Genomic DNA, 9,976 nt, shown 5'->3' on the forward strand with positions numbered 1-9,976 from the left:
ACTAATATTTGATTCAGGTGTGTTGACCAAGGGTTATAACTAAAACCTGCAGGACGCCGGCCCTTGAGGCCTGGAGCTGTCCATCCCTGTCCTAGAGGATAAAGGAAGTGACACCACTGAATAACCCCCAAGTCTTTCTGATCCAAATTCAACAGAACACCTCTGGGATATTATGTTTCGGTCATTCCAACACTTCCAGATGAGAGGTAGGGTACACTGTGGACAGGCTGCCAGTCTTTGAAAGAGCTAACATAGCGAGACAGACATTCACTAATCTAATCTGAGCTTCTAATCTGTTTTGTTATTGGTGTCTATCTAACACCTGCATTATAGAAGTCTGGACAGTTTGCTTGAGGGGACATGAGTATCTACTGATACTGGAGTTAGCTGTGCACCAGACCTGCTGCTACTTCTATAAAACACACCCTCTGTCTTCTAAAATGCTTATTCACTCCATCAAATGCTAGCTATAAGAATTAGTAACGCCCATAACAACCGCGCTCTAAAGGGAGATAAAAGCTTCTCTTTTAGCTCCATGCACAGTGTTTACACCGACAGTGCTAAAGGAAAAGTCTTCAGTCGAATGTAAACAGGACATGAAGGGAATATGTATGGCTGTTCTGCCTTGTTTCTCACTTTTACGCTCGTGTTTGCTCTCCCTCTGTTTCCCATCTCGCACACATTGCTGTAACCACACACACACACACACACTGCTGCAGTGATCCCTTGCTCTCCCACGCAGCAGCAGGGAATCACAACTGAGAGGAAGAAGAGAAGCACAGAGACGTGTCTCCCTATCGACTCGGCCATTCGTCTTCCTGTTTTGCCTTTTAGAATTAGAATAGAATAGAATAGAATTCAATTTTATTGTCATTGCACATGCACAGGTACAGGGCAACGAAATGCAGTTTGTATCCATCCAGAAGTGCTTTAGCCATGATATAGATATATTACAATATATATTAGCAATAAGATATGTAAGTATATTACAGAAATGGGTCTATTATGGTATGTTATAATGGTTTTATGGCCTCCACACCTGCTTCATCCTTCATCCAAATACATACATGTATGTACACACACACACACACCTCAGTCATGCAATGAAGTCACAGGATGATCTGCTTTAGTGAGGCTGAGGTGTCTCTATTTTACTCAACGCATGTAGAGCTTTCTTTGACAGAGAGCAAATTCCAGTGGCTGCCAAGACAAAAACAAATGATATGTTGTTTCAGCATGGATCCAAGGTCAAAGAAACACAGGATCAGCCAGAGAAAGAAAAAACAACGGCTATGAGCCAGGATAAGCAGGGATGCATTTTAAAGAGCAATTGTTCTCACATTCTGAAAGACCACAGCCTGTGTGTTTGCCACCTTTATGTGTCAAACGTGGTAATCACTATCAACTTCATCTCACCTGCATGCGGTACAGAGATAAGACAAGCTGTGACTAGCTTGGCTGACCATAGCACTGCACTCGTTCAGCGCTAACAAAAGTGCATTTGCATGTTGTCTCTTGTAAATATGGAGCCTCCTCTTTTTCTTCTGCTCTTTTTCAAAAAACCCTGATAAAAACCTGGCTAGCTGAAGTCTGATACTGTTGTTGGATAACAAATCACTGCTTGTTAGAAGTGATCCTCTCAACTGAATCTGGAGATGGGAAAAAGGAAGAGGGAAAAAACAAGTGAGTCTTTACCGTGACTGTAGCCTAGCTTAACTAGCATGCTGTAAAGACTAGTGAAAACTGCTAGCCCAACTTTTTCTAAAGTTAATAAAAAGGATCTTTGATTCAACTAGAAGTGCCAAAAATTCAGTTCCTTAACGTATTTGCCCTCTGTGGGAAATCATCCATCTGAATACAAGAGTTACGGATGTGTTTACTTTGACTGACAGGCAGCTACATCCAGCGAGCGCCTGCCAGGCCTTCCCTCCACCATCTGGAATTATTGACCACGGTTGTACACAGATTTCCAGATCAGCCACCCTGTGCTACCCAAACCTGGCTGGGCAAAAATGTCCCCGGCAGTTCATTATATCTGCCAGGCTTCCAGTGTGTTATTATTTGTGCCATGTTGCTATTGTCAGTATTGTCTGTTGCCTATTGTGCAGTGTACATTGAGAGCAAAGAAGTAACCTGAGCCCAATTCCTTGTGTGTGTAAACTTACTTGAGCGATAAAGTTCTGTACTGTTAGCTGACATGCGTGTCTGTTTGTCGCATATATACGGCTTACGAATGCATTTCTCCTGGTGTTGCTAGTTTTAACCAGCAGTCCCCAACCAATCGGGCCGGTCCGTGAGTCGTTTGGTACCAGGCAGCAAGAGTTGAGGCTCGGGTGTGAAATTTATGATTTTCAGGGTTTTTATCGTTAACTCGGTTTCCCTGGGTCTTTTCCCAGATTTTAGGAGGACACTGCTAATAAAGTTACACAATTACACAGTGAATTTGTGTTTATTATTATATTTACAAAATACCACAGTTTTTGTCTTGGTCGTATTATTTTATTTGGTTGTATTTATCTGCGACACCTTATGAAGCCCCGCAGGGGACATGGAAGAAAAAAAATTTAAGACGGACTTTTGCGACATCTCGCAAAACAAACTTGGGATCTCGCAAAACTTTTGCGACATCTCGCAAAAGTTGGATTCCAACAATGGCGGCAGCTACTTAGTTGTAATATTACTCTTTCTGGGTCACAAAATACACTTTTAAGATATTTTGAGGCGTGAATGTAGTTGTGTAAACGTCAGATACCTGCTCGGTTTACAAGACATCACATATTTGCAAAAGTGCTCCGACGTTTTCAGGGATCTGACACCCACCATCTCAAAGCTAACGGGAGGTCGAGACCTACTACAGCCGGGAGGAACACCGCTTTCCCAGCACATCGTGCCTCGACCTCCCGGTCGGCTTCGAGCTGGCGGCCTCCGAAGAATGCGGCTAAAACTTTTGCGAGATACCGAGTTTGTTTTGCGAGATCTTGCAAAAGTCCGTCTTAATTTTTTTTTCTCCCATGTCCCCTGTGGGGCTCCGTAACACCTTAAAGGCCGGTCCGTGAAAATATTGTCTGACATTTAACTGACCCGTGGTGCAAAAAAGGTTGGGGACCGCTGGTCTTAACTAGCAACACTACCAGTCTTAACTAGCCAAAATGCTACCGTTGACACATCACAACAACTACGTCCATTTTATGCTTCTAGTTTATTACAGAAAAGGGTCTTTTTCTTTTCTTTTTTTGGCTTTGTGGAATGACTTCATTCTCAAAACGTTTTTGAGCAACACATTGTAACGGCAACGCTTTAGGAATTCACAGCACCAGACTGTTTTTAAGCTAAGCTAAGGTAAGCTAAGCTAAGCTAAGGTAAGCTAAGCTAAACTAAGGTAAGCTAAGCTAAGGGTGTCCAGACTTCATAGGTACAAATGAGCGATCTCAGCTAACTCCCATCAGGAGACTAAATAAGTGAATTTCTGTATTTTCTACAACAGTCCTTTAAATTGAGTTTCAATGTTAATTAGAACATTCTTAACAAATCAACATAAAAGAGGCGAAAGACAAACTCGCTGTGTATGGCAAAGGTTAAATACAGTCAGCACTAACTATAGCATGTGATTAGAAATGACTACAAGATTAGAAAGCAAATCCTGTGATCCTCATCAGACTGTGTCTTAATAAACTTTTCCATAATTGGCTACATAGCCAATGCTGTCAAAGTGTTACTGTGAAGCTGTTCTTGTTTACTTTCAGGAAAGGCAAAAACTTTAACATAGAAATACAAAGACTGATGATTGATGGGCTCGATGCCCTCTGTCCAGGATGCAGCAGTGTGCTTATTTTGACACGTGGACCTCTGCTCTGCAGGGACTTCATCCAGACTGGGCACGTGTATATATTTTTTTCCACTGTGTGCCCAGCTGGCCTTTTTTGTAATTTTTACCCTGAGAAATGAATCTGGGTGGTGGTGCTGTGGTTGACTGAGATTACAGACCTCAGTGCTCCAAACCAAGGGAGGAGACCTGCTGCACCACAGGCTATAGAAAGACGGCAAACCGCAGGCCTGTCATCAGAATATACAGTGAAATGGTGCGCAGCCTCTGGAGGGAAACTAGTGGGGAAAATACTTCTGCAATGCCCTGACTCTAAGAAAACGTTTAAATTATATTTTTAGTTGAGTAAGAGCCAAAAAAAGCCACCTAGATTTTCAGTAACGATCCAGACCAGGCTTTAATATTAAAATTTCTACCATATGGTGACACTGGAACACCAACCAGGGGTGACGGGTATCTGTCACACGTTCATCATCCTGATACATAAATAGAAGGAGTGGCTCAGTATAAAAGCAGAACTCTTCACAACTCTTCTAATAAATTTCATTCAAGTTAAAGTAAATAAGTTTGGCCTCATTTGACCTGTTAACAAATAAGTCAGTGTGAACTCTGAGATTTCCTGAGGAGCAACACCATGCAGAATGGCCCCATCCTGGACATCATACTAATTTATATAATATGTTAGTGATGTGTTGCTGTTATCTATGCATTAGTGTTAACATTAAAGTGCATTGTAACTAGTTGCGGTGATTTTTTTCTTATAGGTTAACACGTGTTTATGTAATCATAATCTACTTGGAAGTTCAGTTCAAGGGATATTAAGTAGCAAAAACTGAAAGTATGTCGGTTGTTTTTTAGTAAGTGCACCAGTTACAATGCTTCATCAGAAGGCAGAGACTATAGTGCATGCTTCACAGCTCTGTTTACAAAATGGACTATTATACACTTATTTAAGCTATTATAAACACATTTATCTCTGTTTTAAATATCATGATTATTATTAATGAGTACATGCATATTATTTTTCATTATTATTATTACTATTTAATAATTAATTATTATTCTTATCTGGCCTTCAGTCCAGATTGAATTGATTTAAATTCAGTGCATAAGCAGTATATCAAAGCCACTCAGCATTTCCTTGCCCCTCTTCTTCTGCCCAGTTTGGCACCAGTGCTGGGCGACAGGACCCTAAATCTCATAAAGATTTGGCCTGTTCTGCAGTACTCGGGGCTGCCCATGAATGCGAATGGAGAAGGAGATCAAGCAGCAGAGTAACACGAAACTGCATATTCATAAAGACTGAACTCTTTTGGTTGTATTACAAAACTGGATTCTGGCTTTCTCTTTCATTGCTCCATTTTAATTTCCTAAATAACTGACTTGCGAGACTTTTCCAACTTGCAACACGTCATTAAGACCACAGACTAAATTACATTAAGCTATGGTTAAGGTTAATTTAAAGTAATCCCAGCAACACTTAGGATAGACTTTCCCCCCATGAGACTCAACCTCACCTCAGGAAACACGAGCTTCCTTAAAAGGATTCCCTCAGCTGCTAATATATCAGACCTCTTGGCCTGACCACAAGTCTGATCGCTTCCACGCCTCTATATTGCGGGGATTTCACCTCACGAGAAAACACCGGCAGGGCGACTCACCGGTGACCGCTGAATTCAGTAGTAATTCCTCCGGTGATGAAATCAAGAGGACAGAAATGGAGGAAAGAGGAAAAAAAGAAAGAAAAAAGTTGACAGGTCCGATGATCGAAAATAATGTGTCTGACCTTCTGAGGTGCAGATGCGGACGCTGCGCACTTCTGGGCAGATGGGGAGGTGAAGACGGATAGGTGGATGGACGGGTGGATGGAAGAGGAGATCCTGTCCGGGCGGACCGAGCAGCAGCTCTGACGGGGATGAATGAATCCCAAAAACAGAGCCTCAGTGGAAATTTATAGAGAGGAGCTGCTGGAGTTCCCGACACTCTGCTGCCTCTGACCGGGCTGATGCTGCGTGCCGCTGCATGAGCACAACGAGGGGGGACAGCGGCCTCTGGTGGCGGAGAGCGATAACACAGGCTTCGAGCTTCTAAAGGGAAATCCCACTATTTTCCAGTTCCTCTCTCATTTCGCCAAACCCCCTAAAGATTTCAAAGATCTCAAAACGTTAAACGATATTCTTCCAAACCGTCCAAACTTCCAAACTATGTTAGATTTTTTCCAGTGTTTTGGGGGCATTTAGGCAAATGACACGCACAACTGTCTGCAGTTTGAATTATTATTGGTTGTATATGTTCTTGTGAGACAAATTGATATTATTTATATCAATTCATTCCTCCTCTTGGTTCCTGCCTCAATCTCCACGACTGCTCATCATCACTCACCTGCTGCATGATTGCTCTGCCACTACTTAAAGCCACGGCGGACTGTTGTTCATTGCTGGGTTGTTGTGCTTACCTTCGTTAGTGTAGTTCCAGCTCTCTTTGTGAATCTCCGAGTCTCATCGTGATTCCTGATTTTTCCTAACGATCGTTTCTTCAGGATCCCTGCCTATTTCATGTGGACCCTGCTTGGATGAGTGTCAGTGAGTTTCAGCGTGGGAGTGGATTGAGTACGAGTGAGTCACAGACAGTGTGAAGAGGACTGTGGACGTGGACCCCAGCCCTGGACCTTCCCCTAGATTTCCTGGAGCCCGTATCCCTTCATCACTGTAATTCAATTCAATTCAATTCAATTTTATTTATATAGCACCAAATCACAACAAAAGTCACCTCAAGGCGCTTAAATATGTACATATGTATATTTCACTTGGTGTTGTTGTAAATAAGCCTCCCTTTACATGCACAGCTCTGAGTCCCGCATTTAAGTCCTGCCTGAACAGCCGTGACACCAGCCGCATGTTAGCTAACATCAGTCCATCAGACACTTTGATCCACAGCAGAACATTAAGAAAACAATGAAATTATCCTCACTTTGTTGTGGATGTTATTGACCCACAGACGGTTGACTCAGTGTACTGCTGCTTGTTAAAACTCTTAATTTGCAACAACCAAAGCATTGTTTTACGATTAGTTTGGATTGTCATTGTAAAAACAGAAACAGAAAAAAACTTGTGATACATTATGTCTGTCTGCTTTCTAGTCCTGTATGAGCTCCCTCCTGGGGAGGACAGCGGCCTCTGGTGGCCACAAGTGATAACAAAGGTTCTGAGTTTATAAAGGGGAATCCCTACACCTGTTTCACACACCCTGCCTGGGATGAGGGGCTACAGGCAGTTTTTGGGGCACCGTCACAGTTTGCTGCTGGTTTGGGGGGCGAGCTGGATGTTCTGATGTGGTCACTGACCTGCTCCCTTGGTTGCTTGGGGTGGCTAGGACCTCCTTGATGGGAGGGGCTCTGCCGGGTGGTTCTTGGGCACCTGTGGCCCTTTGACCCTGTTCTCGTACCAGGGCAGCCAGCCTCTAGCAGGGTCGACTACCTCTGGGACTCTCACCCCTTAGCTATGGGAAACCCATCTGGGCCCTTCCTGCTTCTTCTACTGGAATAGATGCGTGGATGACGCAGATGTGTGTTGGGGGCTTTGGATGGCATGTATCATGATCTGAGTGAGTGTTTAGTGTTTTTCCACCTTATTTACTTTGAAATAAATAACTAAATAAAGGCTATCTTCATACGTTTTCAATTACTCTCTCCCCTTTATCTAAAACCCCCTAAAGCGTAGGTGTCAAACTCTGGCCCGTGGGCCAAATTTGGCCCGCAGACTAATTACATTTGGCCTGCGAAGCCATACCAAATTACTATCAGAGCTGGCCTACTGGTATTATACAGCTAATATATATATCGTTTAGTATTACGCTTTGCTTGTTTTATATTCAGTTTTTCAGCAAAACGTGTTTGAGTCCATAAGAAAAGATTCATTCTTATATCTGGAGGAATAAATATATTTCAATAAATATTAACGTTAGCCTGCGACTTTGTTCCAGTTTTGAATTTTGGCCCACTGTGTATTTGAGTTTGACACCTCTGCCCTAAAGTTTTCACCCAGCTATACCCAGAGATAGCAACATCAGCAAAAAGGAACACTAGAAGCCGAGAAATATCAAGTGCTGAGAGGGGAGCTTGAGAAGATGTGGAGGGTGACGGCAACAGTACTAGTGGGATAATTGCAGCATTCGGGGCAGCTACCCCCAAATTGAGCCAGTGGCTCCAGCAGATCCCAGGAGTGATATCAGAGATCTCTGTCCAGGAGAGCGTAGCCCTGGGAACGGCAAAGATACTGCGCCAGGGCATGTGTATCCAGTACACTTTCCAGCCTAGGTCCCACATGCTACTCCTGGGATATGAGCAAGAGAGACAAAACTGAAGCTATATCAGCTCGGACATCATCTAGATTAACAAGGTTTGTGTCGGAACAATATGAGAACAGCATATGGAAGAAGGACATCACCAAACCCTGACATGATTCATGCTGGCTAAAGAAACTAACTGCACTCCATGAGTGTCTGGCAGCACATGCAGCACAACACGCCTTTGCAACTTCAGGTTGGGGGTCTGACTCCCGACCAAGGCGTCTGAATCCAGTAAGGGTCCTTTTAGAGGTTTCAGAAAAACTGGAGAGGACTAAAGCAGAAGTATGTGATGCATATTTATGGGACCCGAACACACTGTGTGGCAGCATTTATTGAGAACACCTTGATGGAGATTATTTTATATTGCGTCACAATTAAAGAGGGTTGTTATTAACTTCCAGAAATCAGCTTTAGTGTCGAAATCTAGTTTTCAGCTAATGTTTATTTTATTGATTTAAAACTTAAACTTCATCTTACTCTGTGTTGAGAGAAAGGGAACTACTGTAATTGTGCCTCTTTTTTGTTCCTGAATATTCATATATACAGACAAAAAGACTTCAGGGGCATAAATACACATATACCATTGTGAAAATATTCTTTTTAACAAGAGAGAGGACAGTTCTCATAATGCTGGACACAAATGGAGAACTGATCCCGTTGTGTCTGTTGGATCAGGAAATGTGACGACGCTGCACTTGTGGTCAAGTAGACCACGAGTCATATGCCACTGTTCATCAACAATCCAGCCGTGCATTACAGAAGCACTTACGCCTTACTTAAACCTTTTTTTAAATTGTTTGCATGTTCAAATATTCTATGTATTTTTGAGTGAAAGGGCTGTTTATGGCACACACACACACACACCTCTCCCTCCAGGCCTGGTGTCACTGAAACGACTCCTCTGCAGTGGAGCCATAGACCACACCTCCGCCACAATATTTAACAGAAAATATTCAGAGCAGCACTTTGATACTCGCACGTTGGAACTTTGTTTCACTCAGACTCTATAAATATGTTTTAAAACCCCCACACCTGTACTAATGAAGAGTCATGTGATGTCCCTAGAACCAGAACTAAACATGGAGAAGCAGCTTTTAGTTTCTATGCTCCTCACATCTGTAACACACTATCAGGAGAATGCAAAGCTGCAGAGACACTGAACTCTTTTAAGTCTAAAATTAAAACTTACTTATTTAGACTTGCTTATGAGTAACTGATCCTATTATGGCTCTCTACCTGTTTGTTTTAATTTTTTCATAGAAATTATTGTCTTGATTATTGTTTTATTGTAAATGTTTTCTTGTATTTTACTTTTATAGTGTTTTATGTTTTATTTTTTGTGTTTCATTTTAATCATGTAAAGCACCTTGAATTGCCTTGTGCTGAAAGTGTGCTATACAAATAAAATTGCCTTGACTTACACAGAGAAGTCATGCTGGTGCACAACTACATTTTCTTCCTCTGAGTGGTGAGTCCCTGCTGCTACATAGGAGAGCAAGGGATCACTGAAGCTGTGTGTGCGTGCATTAAGGTGTTGAATAAAAATGATTACATATTAAGATTTTGTCAGTACCTTTATTTCATTGTGTTACAGGACATGTTACAACTAACCCAGACTGTGGGGTTAATTGCATCATTTCACTCTTTGTGTTTGAGACCACACCATGCAAGTACTAATTGTATTACTGAGAAAATAGCTGCACTATTTAACAGCAGAGACATGTAAATAGTTTGCGTTACATTTTGCATCCACTACTTTAAAAAAGCTCGAAAGCAATAAATGTCAGAAACAGGGGAGAGAAACAG

The 9,976-nt window shown here is 42.2% G+C and overlaps 1 protein-coding gene across 2 annotated transcripts in view; it reads right to left on the bottom strand.

The window, feature by feature from the left end:
• rerg (RAS-like, estrogen-regulated, growth inhibitor) overlaps window positions 1-5,847 on the bottom strand; it is a 60,352-nt gene extending 54,505 nt beyond the window's left edge. The window contains exon 1 of one of the 2 annotated variants that reach the window (XM_085138589.1): window positions 5,610-5,847. The gene's annotated coding sequence lies outside the window, so the exon portion shown is untranslated. The other variant, XM_085138590.1, reaches the window with a different exon arrangement.
• Between the last annotated feature and the right edge of the window lie 4,129 nt (window positions 5,848-9,976).

Source organism: Neolamprologus multifasciatus, chromosome 17 (genome assembly GCF_963576455.1).
Source record: "Neolamprologus multifasciatus chromosome 17, fNeoMul1.2, whole genome shotgun sequence".
Lineage (NCBI taxonomy): Eukaryota > Metazoa > Chordata > Actinopteri > Cichliformes > Cichlidae > Neolamprologus > Neolamprologus multifasciatus.